The sequence below is a fragment of the Mus musculus genome, chromosome 18 (genome assembly GCF_000001635.26).
Source record: "Mus musculus strain C57BL/6J chromosome 18, GRCm38.p6 C57BL/6J".
NCBI classification, from domain to species: Eukaryota; Metazoa; Chordata; class Mammalia; order Rodentia; family Muridae; genus Mus; species Mus musculus.
The window spans coordinates 80,570,999-80,590,888 of record NC_000084.6 but is presented as its reverse complement, the minus strand read 5'-3'; the positions used below and the strand labels follow the sequence as shown (position 1 = coordinate 80,590,888).

The 19,890-nt window shown below is 50.3% G+C and overlaps 1 long non-coding RNA gene across 1 annotated transcript in view; it reads left to right on the top strand.

The window, feature by feature from the left end:
• Positions 1–19,067, top strand: part of Gm41790 (predicted gene, 41790) — a 33,988-nt gene extending 14,921 nt beyond the window's left edge. Inside the window, exons 3-4 of the long non-coding RNA NR_168126.1 lie at positions 16,948–17,077; positions 17,725–19,067. This is a non-coding gene — a long non-coding RNA (predicted gene, 41790). The remainder of the gene's footprint in view (positions 1–16,947; positions 17,078–17,724) is intronic.
• The last annotated feature ends 823 nt before the right edge of the window (positions 19,068–19,890 follow it).

Below are 19,890 nucleotides of genomic sequence, written 5' to 3'. Positions count from 1 at the left end.
CCTCAAGACCATCCCTGGGAGACAAAGAGGAGCCGCTGAATTTCTATGGCGCAGCAGCGCAAAGGGTGAATCTGTGGGGCAAGCCCTAGGGGTCGCTCCACGTCTGCTGTAAGCTTCCCTGGTGGACATCAGGGGCTCCCATACATAAGAAAGGCGGACATCTTCAGTTAAATCAAGAGAAGCGAATGTGGTCCCACCCCATGCCTGGACGACCCTGAGTTTCTCTGGGCCAGCCTCCTCCCACTCCCGTCACCAGAACACATAGTCAATCCCTGGTGGTTTTGCTATACCTCACAGCTGTGGGAAGAGCATTGCTGAGATTGCAAAGCCAAACACACAGGATTCCTCCTCCTTCTTTGGGGTTGTGTTCATTCTGGGGCGCCAAGATGGCAGTGCAGGGACTGTGCCAGAGATCAGAGTTAACTAACACATTTGAGGAACAACTCCCGGCACAAGTTTGTAAGACTCCGTTCAGCCAGATGGTCTGTTTCCTGGTCATGTGTTAACCAAAACTTTCTGGACCAAAACTTCCTGGATTATCTTTCAATGGAATCTTCGATGACCTGCAGGGCAAGCCCCTCCCCGTCGGGAGAGGGAATGCTCAGGAAAGGCTTGAACACAAAGCTAATGAGATGCAATCCAGTGAGAGCCTCTGGCTTCAGAGTGGCTGTGGATGAGACAGGAGATGTTGACTTGAGAAGACACTTACAGGCTGTGACCAGGGGGCCCCAGGGACCACAGTAGGAGCTGGAGCCTGGGCCAGTCCTTCCAGGTGCCTGAAAGGGTGACCTGGTCATAGGTGGTAGTTCTCAACTTTGTGTTTGAGCAAAGGGTGGTTGTCAGTGGGTCTTTGATTCCAAAAAAGCCCAGCCCTGTGAGCCTGGAGGTCCTTCCTTCTCTGCTTGGAAGCAGAATCATGAAGCTAAAGAAAGTCTTAAACTACACACGTGGTGTGTGTGTGCAGTGTGTGTGTGTGTGTGTGTGTGTGTGTGTGTTACATTTTGTGGCCGGGGAGATGAATCCACGGGTGCATGCTTGCTGTGCAAGATTGAAGGCCTGAATGGAACCATCAGTACTCACTTAAAAAGCTGGGTGCAGCTAATATCTGTGACTCCTGTGGAGACGGGCAGACCCAAGACTTTCGGGCCAGCTCGTGGAGCCAAAACAGCAGGCAGCAAGCTTCAGGTTTTAGTAAAATACTCAGGCACACCCACTGGAGTCCACATACCCATGCATAAATTAGTGCTTTCCGGAGGGTGCTTGCCATTCAGGGTGATGGTTCTTGATGGTCAGCACTAATTTGGAGCTGTTCATTGTCGTGGATCCGCCTATGACAGGGACCCTCTTGCCTGGACCAGGATTTTATGGACACTCTTCAAACCACTGGGAATACAGAACCAGGAAGCAAACCTCCTTAGCTTCATCTCTGGGTTCACCAGAGGTCATCATCTGCAAGGGTTTTACCCCCGAGGTCATTCCTTCTCTCAAGGTGGTTGCTACTCCAAGGTGTGTCCTTTCTGTACCATGTTACTTGTCACATCCAACGTGATCAACATTACCGGCCTGCCTGTCCGTAGACCTGTGAGGCCACCATGTCCCACCTGTTATCTCAGCTGACCAGCATTCCTCACCCTGTTTGCTTTGTCATCTTGTTGGGTCCCTCCCTTGTGTGGGATGTAACTCTCGCCTCTGGTTGCAGAGAGTCTGAGGGTTGGCAGTTGTGTGCCCTTCACTTGATGAGGGATGGAAATTGCTCTCCCACGATGAGGAGTCTGGTTTCCTCATGTCCTTAGCAACATTTGGGTTTTTTTCAAAACTTAGATGTGTATAAAATACCTCATTGCTTTAATATCCAGCTTTTTTTTTTTGGTATCGCCCTAAAAGGAAACCCCAATTCTAAATGCATTAATGAAAGATGGGTTTTCACTGAGGATTCTGTGGTGGAAAATTAAGGGATAGGATCATGGGCCCAAACCTTTGTTCAACTCAGTTTGGACTTCTCTTCCTACTCTGGGCAAACAACTGTGTCACTGGTTCCCCTCAACACCCCACTCTGAGCCCCAAGTCCCCCTTCTCCTTATGCTCACCCAAACGTTTCGCTGAAGAACATCAAAGTCTCTGGAGGTAAAGCACCTCCAAACAGAAACAAGACAAATAAGTTCTTGTCTACACCTTTACCTGGGCAAACTGCACGGCAAGGAAGACACTATGTCTTCGCCACTGCTCAGGCTCTGACGAGCGTGAGGGGTTTCTGTTTCATGGTGTTTTAGGGGATAACACAGAACGTTTAGCTACGTTGCTGGCCTGCCCTGTTCGACTACTCCATCAGTAGATCCTGCGTCCTGTTTCATCCCCTCTCTGGCCACTTGCCCATCTTCAGAGAAGATGGACACTCCTATTGCAAAGTCACTGACTACCTGACCTGAGCCCAGCCTCCATCAGCTGAAGCACCTTCCCCAGGGCTGAACTCCATGCAGTGCAAACACCCAAATACTGCACTATTATTTTTTTCTAGGCATTGAGGGGCTTAATGAAAGCATGCCCGCTGACAGATGGGGGTGGGGGAGTGGAGAGGCGGTGCTGGCTGCCACATGCTGCCGAGGCCCACGGGGCAGAGACTGGGCTGCAGCAGGCTCTTCGGTGGCACTCTGTAACCAGGCGCTGGCTCACCTCAGGACACGCTTTGTTCGTGAAACAAGGGTGTGTTGTTTCCAGTCTTTTATTCTTGGTGGGTGAGCAATATATTTTTTTTCTAAGTACTAAACTTGTGGTTTGCAAAGCAAACATTACCCTCGCTCGCTGCCAAGGCTTGTGCTGAGATGTGTTCTGTGCTGTCGACCTCCTGGGGCCAAATCCCACTTTAGTCTCGAATACAAGCCTAGAAAATTGGTGTCCTGAGAGTCCAGTGTTTACACTGAAAACATTGTTCTGTTTCCAGGACTTCCCTGAACCCAAGTGTGGTGACAACAGTTTAAGAATTGAAAAGAAAATGACTGTCCCGTCTCAGACAAGGTTCACACTGCCCCTTCTCTTCACTGCGGAGCCTGAGGCAGCCACTGCCCACTGTCCCCAGCACTCAGAAAGGGACAGCCATAAAGTTCCCTCCAGATACTGAAGCAGTCTTATTCCAAGCCCACTGTTACTTCTTTGCTTCTCTAACATGAAGAACATGTCCAGGGAGGACTCATGTGAGGCCATGTTGATAGAGCTGTAACATACCAATGTCGAGTTGCTCGGCACTTCCTGAAGCCATGCCTGGAGCTAGCCCATCCCAGTGCCTGCCATCAGAGCTGGAGCTAGCCCATCCCAGTGCCTGCCATCAGAGCTGGGGAAAGTGAGTCCCAACAAGGGAGGGGATCTTCCAGAAGTTGCCTTTGAGGAGAAAGAGGCTGACATCACTGCATTTGCTGCAAATGGAGCAGTGCCTGTCCCGGATGCGGTCCCCATCAGCCTTCATGACTAGCTGCTTGCTGATTCTCCAGGGAATCGCAGAGCTCGGCAGAAATGCACTGTCCACTTCCTGCCCCCTGCAAAGCAGTGCTGAGTCCCTAGGAGTCCCTTGTCGCTCTGCTGGTGCAGCTTCAATGAATATTAATAAGCGCAAAAATCATCCTTTCAGGGCCCTTCTTGGTGGCTTGCCCATCTCACCTCACCCCAGTCATCACCCTAACCCTAACTTGGAACCCAGCTACTGACTGTGGTAGCTAGCTGGCTTCAGCCATTCTCGGAAGGAAGTGTGCCAAGGAACCAGCATCAGTCTGTACTTCTTAAATATATACAATGATTGGTACTCCTTTGATGCCAAATTATTATTCTGGGTGTGTCTGTGAGGATGTCTAGAAGACATCGACATCTGAGCAGCAGACTGAGCACAGGCAGACAGCCCTCCGCAGAGTGGTGGGCTGAGATCCTGAACAGTAGATGCTAACCTTCCTTGGAAGAAGGGAGCATTTCCTCCTTCAGACCCCATCTATCTGCAGACTAGACTCGGTGTCCTGGCTCTCTTGGGTCTCCATGGCAACTGTGAGCCTCTGTGATGAGAGATCACAGAGATCCTCAGGGGTTGGCGGCCATGTGTGTGCAGAATTAGCTTCTCCCATGGTCTCTGTGTAAGGGTTGACTATGACCTCCAACAGCGTCTCTAGTGGCACACTGAGAGACCCATATCTGGGACCAGTTGGCAGGCCACAGCAAACCAGAGACCCAGCCGTAGATGCCACTCAGAACCCAACTGAGCAGGCTCACCAGGTATCTCCAAAGTACACCTAGGCAGCCAGCCAGCTTCTTGTTCTGTTCCATAGTGAAGGAGCCTGGCCTGGGTAGGAAAGTGGCCATATCCCTTCCTTGGAAGGTCTCCCTCTCCTGCCCTCTTTCTTTTAAGCAGAATGGTTGCTTCAGAATTAAAATCACCGAAGACAAAAGTACCAAGAGCAGTCCACACAGAGCTCCTGTCCTGCACACTCAACATTTCTCAGCTGTGTTCTTGAGTGACGTTTACCGCAGCAGAAGGGCAAGCTTGCCCCAAGGGTGGCCCTTCTGTGATGTTTCCGGTGCTCTGAGCTCTCGCTTGATCTGAGCCTATCTCACCAAATGGTGGTCCCACCTGTTGGATTAGGAAGAGGTGAGAAGGACAGAGCCAGTCTTAGCCTCGCTCTTACTGGCTATGATGTCACCATGTTCTCAGTGGATTAGAGAATAGCTCCTTCCTGTCCCCCCCCCCCCCTTCAAACATCGTAGGAGCTGCAGCCTGGAGGCTAGATCTCCACTGAGCCTCCTTTAAGAGCAGGCTACGTGAGAGGCTGCTGAGCAACCCGCACATCATATCTAAGGAGCTCCACGGAGCTTTGAGTTCTTGTGTTGATTTGCCTGGGGCGGTGGGGATGGGGGCAGAGGTGACCAGGCAATGGCGTCAGAGTAAAGGAAAATAAGCGCACAGAATGTCCCGATGAGGTGTGGGCACTGAGGAGTTTTGATCGAGTCGCCTGTTCCGATTCTGTGATGGGCACTCAGCAGGACCCGGGAAATGGATGCCTGAGGTGGCCCTCCACAGCGGTGCACAGGCTGGATGAAAGGAACGGTCCACAGGGCAGGGAGTGGAGGACACTGCAGAACACAGGAAGGAGTGACCCTCACGCAGCTATGGATCTCACTGCTCCTGGGGAGTCTGAGCCCTGAGCATCAAAGCTGGGCTGGGTCTCAGAGCATGCCTTCACGTGCATTTGGGGAACCTAACTGCGCCAGAGCGTGTGGCTTGGGCCCTGATTCTCTAGAACTGGGCTCCAGTATGATTTGGTTGGTGTTGCAAAGTGTGCATGTCGACCCTGGCACCCTCACAGCCTGCCTAACCTGCGGGCCTCCGGATCGCTATGCTCTCAGGACTCTGAGGCAAAGTGCGTCCTCTCTACCTCTTACTGATACGTCAGTGACCAGTGATCAGAAGTCCTGAGCTGCTGTGCTCCCACCTTCCACTGACTCTCTCTAGACCCTAGACCACCATCCTCTGCAACGACCTCAACGTTGAAAGCATGCATGCAGTAGCCTCTGCCACTGACAGTCTGCAGACTTGCGGCCTCAGCTACCCCCTCCTGCCCACCTACTTCCTCCCTCACCTTCTTGACCTCAAGACAGAAAACATTAGTATTCTTTTTAATGACATACTAATTCAGAGGGAACTGACTTAGACTTTGTTTTAGGCTATGTGTGCACAGCAGATATGTATGGGTCGGAGTGTGTGGGTATGTGTGGCTAGGGGTGTGTGGGTATGTGTGGCTAGGGGTATGTGTGGGTATGTGTCACGGTGTAGGAAAATCTCAGGTATTGGTGCTCCTCTTCCTCTTTGCTTAAAGACAGTGCCTCTTGTTTGTCTCTGTGCATCCCAGGCAAGCTGGATCCCAAGCCTTCCCGGGTTCTCCCATGTCTACAACAGCACCTCACTGCAGAAGGACTAACGTCACAGCTATTCACTTCATCTGACTTTACATGCGCTCTGCCTCTCACATTTGTGTGACGAGTGCTTTTACCCACTGAGCCATCTCCCAAGTCCCATCTATGTAGAAAATAATCAAATACAAGTTCATCTATAGACTGATCTCTCTTAAAAAACAATCCTCACTGGGGCACTCAGTTCCCTGCTTGTCACGTGAACATGCGGACCCGAGTTCCTTCCTCAGAATCGACTAAAGAAAGCAGCCAAGTGTGGTGGCGTGAGCCTGCGATCTAGCAGCACTGGGGAGGCAGAGACAGGCAGAGCTCTGGGAGGCTGGTTAGCCAGCCCAGCCGAATCAGCAAGCTTTGGGACACGTGGAGAATCCTGTCTCATAAAATAAAGTGGTGGACACCCAAGGAACAAGAACCAAGGTTGCCAGCCGGGCGTGGTGGCACACACCTTTAATCCCAGCACTCGGGAGGCAGAGGCAGGCAGATTTCTGAGTTTGAGGCCAGCCTGGTCTACAAAGTGAAAGAACCAAGGTTGCCCTCTGTCTACCACACATGCACATACATGCACACTAAATTGTCCTCACTTAATTTAAGAGACATCAATTATTGTAACTTCTCTACAGAATGGCAGAGAGGGACGCTGGCTGAGTTTCCTCTCACTGGCTGATTCACAAATTACCTGACTCTGTGGAGTACCCATAGAGTTTTGCCCTGACCTGGATCAGAATTGACACACACAGAGCTGGGGTTTGTTGGAACCGTGGCCCTATGGTGTCACCTGCAGTGGCAGGGTCAGAAGGAACTCTGAATTCATTACTAGAGCTGAACAGGTCTCATGAGATCCAGCCTATAACTAAAGGGTCACTTTCTCCCCCGTGTTACTTCCTCGGCAGGGCAAAAATTCAAGTTCATCTTCTAACTGATTGCCCTGCAAGGTGTGGTTCAACAGACACAGGTCCTGACCACCTGGTTCTCCCATGTGGGAAGTACATCAGTTTACAGGGCAGGCGGCCCTACCAGCCATCTCTGCTCGGTAGAGAATGAAGTACCTGTCTTCCTGGATTCTAGGTCTGGAGTAGATATGTGGGAGTCTCCCTCCCTGTACTAACAAGGGTTTGGTTCTTCAGGGTGGAAGACACAGGGTCAGAGTAGTCAGGAGACTCTGTGGAGATCAGTCAGAGCACTCCAGGCACCAGCTGCTCTTGAGACTGTCTCAAGCCTACCAGAGGGAGCCACTGTGCCTGAATCTCAGCCACACCCTGGGAATGGAGAGATGCCGGAGACTGTAAATATTGCCAAAGGCCATTGAGTCTTTTGTCTTAGGAGCTGAAAATTGGGCAAACTGGTGCCAAACCTCACGCCTATGCTTGGTGGGGCCGAGTTTCAACGGATCACACCTAGGGAGACACCTTCAGCTACAGAGACCAGCGCCATCCCTGGGCGTGGCTCAGGTGATTCACACGAGACCACTTCTGACTCACCTACGTGTTACCCCACCCAGTCATGAGAAAGCCAAGCCTCCCAGGGCCAGCCTGGCCTGATCCAGATTTCCAGGAGGCCCAAAATCCCAGTGGATCAAACCGATCCTGGCCTTCTGTGTTAAAGGTAGCGTGTCTAGGAAAACAGCTAGCCCAGAACTATTAAGCATTGGATGGATAAGTAGAGGAATAAAGTGGGTGTGTATCAGTAACAGCTTTGGGGGGGAAAAAGATGGCAGGTGATAGCCCATTCACAGATGAGCACCTACTGTGACAAGGGAGCCCAGCAAACTCTGGTGAGCTAGGTGTCCTGCCCTGATGGTGACACTTCATTCTCACCGGTTTTTACTAGAAGAGTTGATGTGCCTGAGCTCTGTCCTGAGCAAGGAGTTCATGCTTCAAGTCCACCTTACACTGCTCTCTGTCCCTTCAGCATTGCACTCTACTCAAAACTAGGAGCATCCGGCCATGTCCACGTGTGTGTTGCTCTCTAGGGGGTCAGCCAGACTCTAAAAGCATGGAGCCAAGCTCCTCTGACCACAGCAGGCAGGCTTTCCAGACCACGCCTTAGTCACGAGAACACCTCTGACGGGCAGTGGTGACGCTCCCCACAGAGCCTGGATGTTCCTGAGCACCTTGGGAGCCACCACTGGTCCTCTGGATGGTAACATGGAAGATGCTAGGTAAGATGCCATTCTGCCTGACGCTCGTGGGCTGAGGAGGAGTCTGGTCATGAACTTCACATTGACAGGAGCAAGGGCTCAGGGGACACGACATGTAGCCAGCCTAAAATCACATCTCCTCACCTAGAGTTAGTGGGTGCTGCTGCAGGTGTTTCCAGAGACCATCGTTCCCTGACTCAAATGGATGAGTCTCCAGATTCCACCAATGTCCCTATTCTAACTTAGAGCACCGGTCACCTGCGGATTAATGATGAAGTTGGGACTTACAGGCAGGAGCATCTCCACTGAGGCTTGGGGCTGAAAACACATCAAGGCCTGCTCCTTCCTCAACGGTGGCGAATCAGACTCAGGCATCTACTGTCTGGCTTAGGAACTTGGGAAGGTGCTGACCTAGGTCCAGAAGGGATGTGTGGCCACATAGAACTTTATCCAGGCACTTTGCAAACACAAGATGATTGGACTGACCTCAGCAGCTCCCCCATGCAAGGGCTAAAATGTCGGAGAAATCTCTACACAAGCCAGAAACACAACAGAAGCAGCTAGCTGAACCCTCTGTGGAATTCCTTCAGACCCACCTGGGGGTATTAAAATGGTGTTTCAGCCACACCTTACCTTGTATGTCTTACTAAATGCTAAGCAGTGGGTGGAAAGCACTTTTTAGAAGTTGACACGGGTCCATGAAAGCAGACCCTGAATTTAACCCCTGCTGTCACTGCTGGGGTTTTGAGGGACACTTTTACACTTGGGGCAGCTTCACAATGGAATCTCATTCAGCCACCATGGTTTCTGGCATGACCATTGTAGGGCAGTTGATCATCTCCTCCTCCTCCTCCTCCTTTTTCTCTTCTTCCTCTTCCTTCTCTCCTCCATCCTTTTATTGGTTTTGTTGCCAAAAGAGAAAGAAATAAAGCCAACTTACTGCCCTGCTTAGTCCACAGCTTAGGAGGGGCCTTGTGGCTGATAGGAGGGCTCAAGTGAAGCCAAAAACTAGAGCTATGGTGGGCCCCTCAAAGATTTTAGAATCTCAATAGCTGCCTGTCAATAAAATGTCTCTCAGTGAAATTCACTTCCTGTTTAAGGATTTGTTCAAGCATCTCACAGAGAAGAGGTCTGTGCAGGCAGAAGGAAGAAGTCCAGATTAGAAGTTCTTGCTCTCTCCCACCGTGCTAGGACTGTTCAGCTCTTGGTAGGAGACATGGTCACTGAACAGGTTTCACACCATGAGTTTCTCCTGGGTCAACCAGCAGAAGGACTGTCCCTTCAATCCAGAACCATGCAAAAGAGAGGGCTGGAGAGAGGTGACTGAGGAGCCTGCGACTCTGCAGAGAACACAGTTAGTGACAAAAGTGGCTGATCACAAAGGGCTGGTCCAGGAGTCAGGATAGTTAAAAATTACCTCCTAGAAGCTGAAAGTATAGGAGGTTGGTGGGGAGCCCCAGGTGCGCCCCCTACAGGCCTGTTTTAGCATGAGCAGGTGATGTGGCCCCAGACATGATGGGTAGGGACTTTAGATGCTAAAGTTTCCTGCTATACTGTATGTGCTTCCTGGGCTAAACCTGCCCTTAGCTGAGGAGCCTGAGTGGCCACTGTCTTGCTGGGCAGAGGCGTCACCTTCTCTTTGCTCTTGGCCATGCAAAAGTTCAGGGCTGCTCGCATCCAGTGCCTTCTAAACCCAGTAAGATCCCAGGCCTTCACCCAAAGATAAAGAGGCTGCTCACAAGTGTAGAGACTGCCTCATATGTGGGATAAAGATGCATCCATGCCTTAGCTCTTCCTAGAATGTTGACTAAAAGTATTTGAGCATCCAGCAGTACACTAAGAAATAAACCATGACCTTGATTCGAATGGCATTCCAAAGGCATGCTGCTAAGTGTTAGCATATTTTCTGATCAACTCACAGTTGTGCGAAAACCATTTTTTTTTCGTTTACGTTTTGTTGGAAGAGTCCTTTCTTTTATAATGTTTATGTCTCCTGTCCCTGGTGAGTAGACAAAAGCGGTCACACAAAAGCTTGCTTCTCGGTTACCGGCGTCTTCGCTGAGCATGTGGTCAAGGCTGGTGTCTGGGTGTGGCTCTGGAAGCAGGCGGGGGAACCCTCCCACCCACACATGTGAGCTGTCACCACTGTGTTACCCCAAACTGAGCACCAGACATGGCCAGCAGCTTCACCCCAGTCTGTGGGCAAGGAATCCCGCATGGCTTGGCGGGCGGCTCAAACTCTGAGTGCTCATATGTCATCACCCAGCTCGCTCCCAGCCTCCCTCACCTGGTGCTAGCAGCCACCATGCTGCTGGCTTCAGACCTTGGCATCTTGTTGGGCTTCTGCAGTTCTGACCAAGGGAACAATGATTCTGAGGTGCCATACCAGCATTTCCCTAAACCCCACTTCCTAGAGGGAGACATGGCACTGTCAACTTGCAGGAGAGACACCAGGAGTCATTTTCCGGGACACCCTTCCTCCATCACTTCTTTTGTTCATAGGTAAGTCTGAGAGCTACTCTCTCGGTGAAGAGCTTTGCCCTTGGCTCCATGTTCTTCACTGGGCCAGATTATCTTGTAGCACTTATGACCTCTGGGACTGTCGTCTACCCTTTCCGAAGCGAGTAATGTACAGGAGGATGGGGTAGGAGTTCCTGGTACTGACACCTGCCACTCAGACAACGGTAAAAGCAGAGGTGGGGCTGGAAGCTGTAGTGGACAAAGATGGGACCCATCCCCAGATGCTGCGGGACCCTCACCCAACACCACAGCCACAGCCACAGACAGGCCTGGTCCTGCTCAGCACCACACTGTGCAGCCTCAGAGGCTACTTCTGAGTCCCTGACCCTCTACACAGACCCTTCCAGTATTTCTCCTGCAAGTGAAGTCATCTTCATAGGATCCTCTCCTTAATCATGGATCTCTCTTTTTGGAGGAAGCTCCACCCATTCCTGTAGGGGACACACACTCTCGCTGTTAATTTGCTATGGTAGCCTTTGAACTTTTTCTCGTGTGTTGGGCAGCGAGGCACTGAGCACTGCCTCCTGCGCCGCTGTCTTCACACAGCTTCAGCATCTCAGCAGCAACTGCTAACTACTGAGCAGGCAGGCAGTTTCCTGGCCTCGCCACTAGGTTCCCATTGGCCTGAGAGGTGAATCTTGCTGCTGTCCTCAAAGGCCAGGCTGTGGGCTCCACGGGGTTTTTTGCCCACCGCTGACCCCTGGGAATCCTCATGTCCCTTCCCACAGAGTTTACCGTCCGGAAGGGTTTAGTTCTCTGCCAGACTTTACACCCTAGATGTGTCTCTTGAGCGTTCATAGTGTTCCACCGAACTTTCTACTCTTTCACCTCAGGCTTTTATCACGTTCCATCATTTTTTTTTCTTCTCAAGGGAACTGAGGAAATGGGTTATCTGGTCCATAAACACATAGGTTGACCGAGATGCTAGGCATGGAGGGAGATGCTGACTGTGTGTCAAGGGAGTGAGTAGTGTGGCTTATAAGGACAGGGGCAGATGTGCTCTGGAACATAAGCTGGGTCTGACAGGAGGCCCCTGGCAGTCTAGGAGGTCTTGCCTACATTTTCACAAAGAACTGGGAAGAAAAGACTTAACCTGGACTTATCAGGAAGCAGTGATGATCTGATATGATGAGGTATGAGCTGTACACATAGCTCTGAGGCCACCTTCCCTCAAAGACACCACCGAGCCATACCGGGGCTGGTGTGCTCTATGTCCCCTCATGTCTCCCAGCCAAGGAGACTGCTGGGACGACCCCACATGGGAAGTAAGAACAGGCAGAAAGCTGGATAGAATAAGTCTTTACCCTAAATAAACAAACATGCCTTTTAGCTGCCTACACGCCATGGCAAACACGTGCAGCCCAGGTCTAGTCCCATTGTCCTTGTCTTCTGGCCCCAGTGCTCTCCCAGGTCACATCACATTCTATGGTTCTGTGGGCACCAACACAGGGGAGTAGCCATGACCAGGCTTGGAGCCTTAAGTATGAGTCCTTGGACTCAAGACCACAGAGAAGGTTGGTTTAATCTATGAAGTGAGTGAAGCCTCACAAGAATGTTTGACTGTGAGTCCAGCCCCTACCTGCTCCCTGGATACCACCCCTTTGCCATGTGATATCTCTTCCTCTCACATGCTCCCCTCTCCCACATAGCACCAACACAAACTCTTCCCAGGAGCCCAACTTCTGCTGTACTTGGACCTCCAAAACAAAAGGCTAAACGTGCCTATCATGCCCAAAACATTTTATTATAGCAACACAAGATGAACAAGAACCATGAGAGAGACAGGGGTTTATGCAGCCTGAAAGGAACAGGATTCTGCATAAGGTCTGAGGGCATCAAGTTAACAGGGGCAGTGCTGTAAGTTGCTCTCTCTCTCTCTCTTTCTCTCTCTCTCTCTCCACCACGGCCACTTCCATCCCCAAGAGCCACCATTCCAGTTCATCCCGTGACATCTGACAGGGTAGCGTGACCTCCAGCCTATTTCAGGACCCATACCATCCACCACAGTTGTCCCCTCCACAGACACCTATTGGTGATCTGTCTGATCACTGCAGCAATATCGAAATGACCCTACCTCCCTGTGTGCATACCTGACCCCACCCAACTCTGACCCCATCTCTCACTGACTTCATCATACCCTGGCCATACCCTACTGTGTCCATACCACCCACAGCCTGCTGAGCTCAGCTTCTAACCCCACTGCTGAGCTCTGATCTACACTCTTAGGTGCTTCCTAACCACCACCACCCCCCCCCCCCCCCGCAGCATACCCTCTTTTACTTGTAGACAACTTAAAGACATGGATAGAAAGGGACATGAAATAGCACTGTTAGGGGATGCTTAGGGAATATGGTCAGCTGTGCGCCAGCCTGAAGCATGACAGTAATGGTTGGGCTACTGGAGGAGGCAGAGCGGGGAGCCAGGCCAGCTCCTCTTTGCTGTACCACAGTACTTGGCTCAACAGGGCCCAGGAGCTCTGTGCTTCTGCCCATGGGAGACATCAGGCTGTGCCTGTGACCCTGGGCGGAGATTACCAGAAAGCCTCCTGCTCCTGGGTGTAAGGCGCTGGGCGGGGGCTGATGGAGCTCCACAGACGTTCCTAATTGTCTGTGAAATTAAGGATCTATTTTAAGATGAGACTCGAGGAGTGATTCCACCAAAGGAGTTGCAAACACCTCTCTCTCTCTCTCTCTCTCTCTCTCTCTCTCTCTCTCTCTCTCTGCCACAGTGAGGCTGGGAGAGGAAAGGGCCCACCCCATTGCACTTGACTGTCTGTCTTCGAGGCCAGTGACAGGCAGATGGCCTCCCCGCCTGCCAAGCAGGGCAGCAGAATTAGAACACAGCCTGTGTTGGGAGCTCATCTTGGCCTCTCACCTTGCCCAAACCTGTAGACACAGACACAGCTCACCCCGTTCCCAGTTCACTGTGGTGAGTGGAAGTCGTGGCCTAAGATGGTAGCTCAGATAGCTGCTTCTGGCAACGTTTCAGGCCTGAATGTGGTGAGAATCTGAGAGCTTTGTGTACCATGGAAGCTCTGTTCTTTTCTGGTGACCCCACAGATGCAGCTATCATTGTCACTGGTTTATATATGAAGAAGAAAGTACGGGGGACACTGGTGCCTTGCATGTGTGGAATGGCTGAATACTGCAGCAAGACATCACAACTTGGGAATTAGTCTGTGGAGCAAAAAATTCTCACACCAGGGTCCCCAGCTGCTCCAAGCCTTTGTGTCCAAAAGAGCAGGAAATAACATCATTTGCCAAGCTGCAGGGACTCATGGTGATGCCCCAGTGCTTAGTGTTTGCCCACTAGTGTTTGGCTCTGGAATGTGATCGTGCAGTGAAAGCAGTGTTTGCCAGACAGATTCACAGAAACGTGACAACCAGGACTTACTGGTGACCATTACTCACCCAGAAGCTGTGCCACAATGATGAGGAGACTGGAAACCATGTCCCACCAGGCATGATGGTGAGCCAAGGCACTCTCACCTGTGGAGGAAGCATGGGAAGAGGCCCATTGGTGGAGGCAGGCAAATGGAAGACGGGGCTTTGGGATCTAGATCCACTGAGAAGGTACCAGGCAACTAAGCTCAGGCCACACAACAGCTACTATACCCTGTCTCCCAAAGGCATGCTCACGGCCCGCACTTGCAATTTCAAGAACATTGTGTCTTAACTCACCACATAGTCTCCTTACACTTAGAGCTGCTTTGGCTGACAGCAAGTGTCTTAGTTAAGGTTGTCATTGCTGTGATAAATCACCATGACCAATGCAACTCGGAGAGGACAGGGATAATTTGGCTTATACTTCCACAACACTGTCCATCATCGAAGGAAGTTGAGGCTGGAATTCAAAAGGGCAGGAACCTGTAGACAGGAGCTGATAACAAGGTCATGAGGTTGCTTACTGGTTTGGTCTTCATGGCTTGCTCAGCTTTCTTTCTTATAGAACCCAGGACCACGAGCCCAGGGGGAGGCCTACCTACAATGACCTGGACGCTTCCCCATAATTACGAATTAGGAAAATGCTCTATAGCAGTGACTTCCAGCCTGTGGTTCACAACCCCTTTGGGAGTCAAACGACCCTTTCACGGGGGTCACCTGAGACCATCAGAAAACACAGAAATTTACATTATGTTTTATAACAGTAGCAAAATTGCAGTTTTGAAGTAGCAATGAGAACAATTTTAATGGCTCGGGGTCACCACAATATGAGGAACTGTGTCAAAGCGTTGAGACATTAGGAAGGCTGAGAGCCTCTAACCCTATGCAGTTGCCTAGAGCAGTCTTACAGAGGCATCTTCTTAATCGAGGCTCCTTCCTCCCAGTGATAACAGCCTGTGTCATGTTGACATAAAGCGAGCCATCACAGGAAGGAAATTTCTCAGTTGAATTTCAGTCACTGCCCTGTCTCTTTCAGTTCACCCCAAAGCCATCTGACTCACTACCCTGTCTCCCAAAGCTGATTGTCCCAAAGCTGTCCTCAGGGTCACGTAGGTCACTCGTGTCCCCTGAGGTCTCTTTTTCTCCCAGATCATCTTGGGCCTCACACCCGAGTTCTGCTCCCCTGCTGCTGTGGTAACCCACTCGGCCTGTGCTCCAAGAGTGAGAGATGAGATTTCAGGTCAGGAAATCATTGTTAGAATGGGCTGGGGACATGGCTCCATCAATAAAGTGCTTATTCAAACATGACACTGTAAGTTCAGCCCCCATCACCCCCATAAAAAGCCAAGGTGTAGCAGTATATACCTGCAATCCCAGAACTGAGAGGGAGTGGTTTACAATAGGGTCCCTGGGGCTTACACCCCAGTGCCTCCAGCTCAATCAGCCATCTCCAGGACCAGTGGGACCCTATTTCAAAAACAGAAGGTAGAAGACAGTTGCAGGGACATAGGGGCCACCAGCTCCAGCCTTGGACTGGGCCTTGTTGCAGCTCAGCTGTGCCCTGTATGCCAGCCATCTGTGGAGCTATCTTACAAGCTGAACTTGACTGTGAACCCTTCTGCTACCATCTCAGCCACTATTGCCCTTAACAGCACAAAACACGACTCCTCGCCTTCCTCTAGCATGGGTCTTCCCAACACAGTCAGCTGCTGAGTGACTGTGTCTCCAACTTAGACTGCACCCAGGGAGGTGGAATCAGCCAAACATCTCAAAACAGATGTGCACATCTGCCGACCATCATTGAGGAGTTGGGGAAAAGATTGGACCCACTTCTGAAGGGAGCAACACTATAGAGAAACTAAGCTTGAGGAATCATTACTTCCCCAGGCCTGGTTCAGGGGCTCTTGGCTGAAACCGGACACAATGCCTATCCCTAACTTCCTGGTTATCACTGAAGGCCCCATCTTCCTACCACATGGGACATTACACCTGTTGGGATCATTTTTTATCAAAATGGTGACAGCTTAGTTTTTGTTTTTGTTTGTGTTTTTTCTGCCAGGGTTCACTAAGCTCTGAACCTATATTCTCAAAGATTTGGAAAACATTTTGCAGTTAATTAAGATATGCTGTTTAAGTGGTAAGGAGAGACTTGGGTCTTTTTCTCTCTTTTTCCAGCACTGGTTTAAAAGATGCACCTGAGGTAACTTCACAACCAACTGCTGTTTACAAAGACTAACATCTTCCTCTAGTCTTCTTTTGGGTGCCTCTGACGTTTGCATCACCCAAGATGACTGGTTCCTTCCCAATAGCCTCACGAGACTCCGAGGATTTGGGTCTGTGCAGACAGACAACGTGCTTTGCTTAGTAGCTGGCCTGCCTGCTGTACAGTGGAGACTTAATGGAGCCTCTTTGCCTAACCTTGGCGTGATTCTTGAAGTAGGTCTTTAAAATTCACAAATTATAAACACAAGAGAAAGAGCAACACACCCTACCTACCAAACACTGAAAGTATCCACCTGGACACTATGATTTTGGTTCTATGCTTACTGTAAATGATCGAAACATCTGGAAGAAAATGTTGCTTATATCTTTGCATATATTAATTATTTAATGTAATAAAGCAGATTTCATTTTAAACACTAAGGTGAAGAGTAGTTGAAAAAGATACCTGATGTTATCTTTTTACCCCTCTCTCTCTTTCTCTCTCTCTCTCACACACACACACAGAGACACACATAAACATACACACAGACACAGAAATACAGAGACACACACAGACAGACACACATAAACACACACACAGACACAGAAATACAGAGACACACACAGACAGACAGACATAAACACACACAGACATGCATGCTCACATACGTGTATACGAACATGAACACATATGTACATCATTATTAGATTTGTACATGGAGACAGAATTTTCATGTACTTTAATTATGCTCATTTTTTTTTCAGAGACGAATGCCAGCCAACATGTTTGTCACATTTGTGAATAGAATTCGTGTAGGATTTACTTCAAAGAAACACGAAGGAGACAGCGTATGAGAAATGAGACAGGATGAGCCTGAGGAGATTAAGCGGGAAGGTAGGTGAGGGTCCCTCCCATCAAGCCAAATAATCAGGCCTGGAAGACTCGTTCCTCGCCGTCTCTGTCATCACTCCGGGAGCTGGAAATCATCAGGGTGGGAGTTCAGAGACTCATACTGAGACCTGGAGAAGGTCTCAGTCTCAAACATCCTGGCCAGCCAGTGTCCCTCACAGTGTCCTGATATCTGTTGTAACCCACAGCCGTGCTTGCATTCATACCATCTGCTCGACCCCCAGCAGTGAGCCCCACCATGCTGCACCATCTCTTAGGAGGGTCCCTGATGCCACACACCCGTCTCCTGCCTCCTTCCAGGAACTGTCTGTCAGAGATATTTTTCATCATGGGGGGGGGGGAGTCTCAAAGCAAGCCCCCTGGGTTTTATTTTAATCTACCTGAGAATGTTTGTGAAAATTCAGCCCTTTCCTTAAAAATAGATGATTACTTCAGAAAAAAAGTTTATATCCATCCACCCAGCTTTATTTACAAAATCTTTGCACATACAAAGACACAGCTTTTACTCAGCCCCAGGAAACTCAGGCCTACAGCAATGTCCCTGCCCTGTGCCTCTGCTTTACCCTGAAAATATATTGCTTCCAGCAAGTTTCCGCGACTCCCATTTACTTGACTCTTGTCTCTGAGAACAGATTGTCCCACCGTGTGGGCTGGGAGAGCGTCCTCCTGCCCATGTTATACAACAGCTGACCTGAGCACCGGCCAGGGCAGATGCAGAAGCCGTCTGCCTGTTTCTGAGTTTGCAGTGGCTTATCCATTGGAGACAGAAGGAAGGGGAAATCTTCTCAGATCTCATCAGGCGACTCACTGGCTTCTCCCACACTGTTAGCACAGCATCTCATGGGCACACCAGCTAAGGGGACACGGGGGGAAGTTAAGAGCCACCTCAGATGGTCCTAGCGGCAGGCTGGGCTCATCTTCTTGCCTCTCGAACCTGCCTGACTTTTTATTTTTGAAGGGACTTATTTTATTGCTTTTTTGACACTGTCATCTGGGACTCAAAGGAAACTGCACCAAGAGCTATGAAAGGACGGCAGTGACATTTGATTACCATCTCCACCACCGGGGTTGGCAAGACCCTAGGGGCTGCCAGAGCCCAGCCATACTCTTGGCCTCCCCCTCCCCCCTTCTCATCTTTTCACCCCAGATAATGCCAGCTTCTGCCACACACACACACACACACCTTTGAGTCTCTCCTTCCCCTACACGGTGGCTTTCCAACCCTTTTTTAGCCAAGTCCAGCCCGACCAGCACATACACGCAGAAGTGAAACAAACCCCATAAACAACACCCTCTGATGAGCGATTCCTGATGGAAATCGGTCGTCCTGTTATGACAGAAAGAGATGATTTTGTTCCATCCCACCCCGTGACTTTAAACTTCTAACTACGACTCATTAATTTGATTTCACAACTGGCTAATGGGTTGCGACCTGCAGTTTGCGAAATTCTCTGTCGTCGGCAACCTGGAAGCGGTGGGCAGTGCCGACACCAGCCTCTGGCTGGTCTCTGCCTCTCCTGCTTTCTTTCTCACAGGAATCTGCATCTTCCCTGTTCGAATGACCCCACTGCGGAGGAAGGGGGATGCTCTGCCATCATTTTCCTCTGGGCCTGGTGTCCAATCATCAGCCCACTCAGCCCTGCCTCTCCAGGCCCAGTGATGAGCACACAGGTGGCACCTACCTGACCTTATCCCTTCCCACTCTCTGGCCTGGGATGCAGAACCCACATTTGCCTCCTACGAAGTCATACATGTCCCCCAAACTCATCCTTTACTGTGGCTGGAGACTGGAAGGGGAGGTAATGCTACCACCGAGGGGACTGAAAGGCTTATGCCTGAGCTATGGCGGGTCCAGAATTCTCTTTAAATCTGTACTATGTTTTCCAAATTATTTACAGTGGACTGTGCTGTCCTTGGAACTACAAAGAAAGTCAAATGTAAGATGAAAGTAAAATAAAATACAATTCTGCCCCTCTGTTTGTCCCCTTTGTAAGGCTGGCCTGCTCCATGTGGCTTTTCAGATGGAGAATGTTTGCTGTGTGTGCATGCTGACTAACACCTGCTGCACTAACAGGGCCTAAATGTGCTGATCCCACACTAAACTGGGGTTCCATGTGGTAAGGTCATTGCTACCGACAAAGTCCACATATGGGAATCCCCAGCCCACATCTGATGGCTTTTATATTCTCAGTGTACTGGGGATCAGCAAATCCCATCCCTGCCGTTATACACAGCTCTGCTCATCTCTTCCCTCTGGGAACTTCTTCTTCAGCATCTGTCTTCCTCGATGGTGATGCTGGCAGTAGCCTGGCCTGCCTTAGTCTCCCGCACAAGGGGAGTGCTTGAGGCAGGTGACCTCAATTGAAATTGGGGTAGAAGGTGGCAGTGGGGCAGTTCTCCCCTTCTCACCACGGGAGTTTGGGCTGAGCAGAGTCCCGGGTAGGAGCTGCTTGTCCACAGCAGGTCTTCCTTCGTTGTTTAGAATTAAGATTCTGTGACTCTAATTAGCTGGGGCTGAAGAATCAGCTGTGATTAACAGGATACCAGAACTACCAATGTGAAACCTTTGCTTCACTGAGATACTCTATGCTGCTCAGCTAGAGCTGAGAAATCTGCAGTGATCAAGAAGAGACCAGCACCTGAGGTGAAATCGTCTGGGAAGTGTCTCCTCAGAGTCAGCATACAGAGAGTTGGCCGAGGTTGTATCTTGTGCTGGCAGCCAAACTTGGTAGTGTAAAAGCCACCCAGGTGGTACTGGTTTTGAAGGCATGCAGGGGTCATACACAACAGTTGAGGCT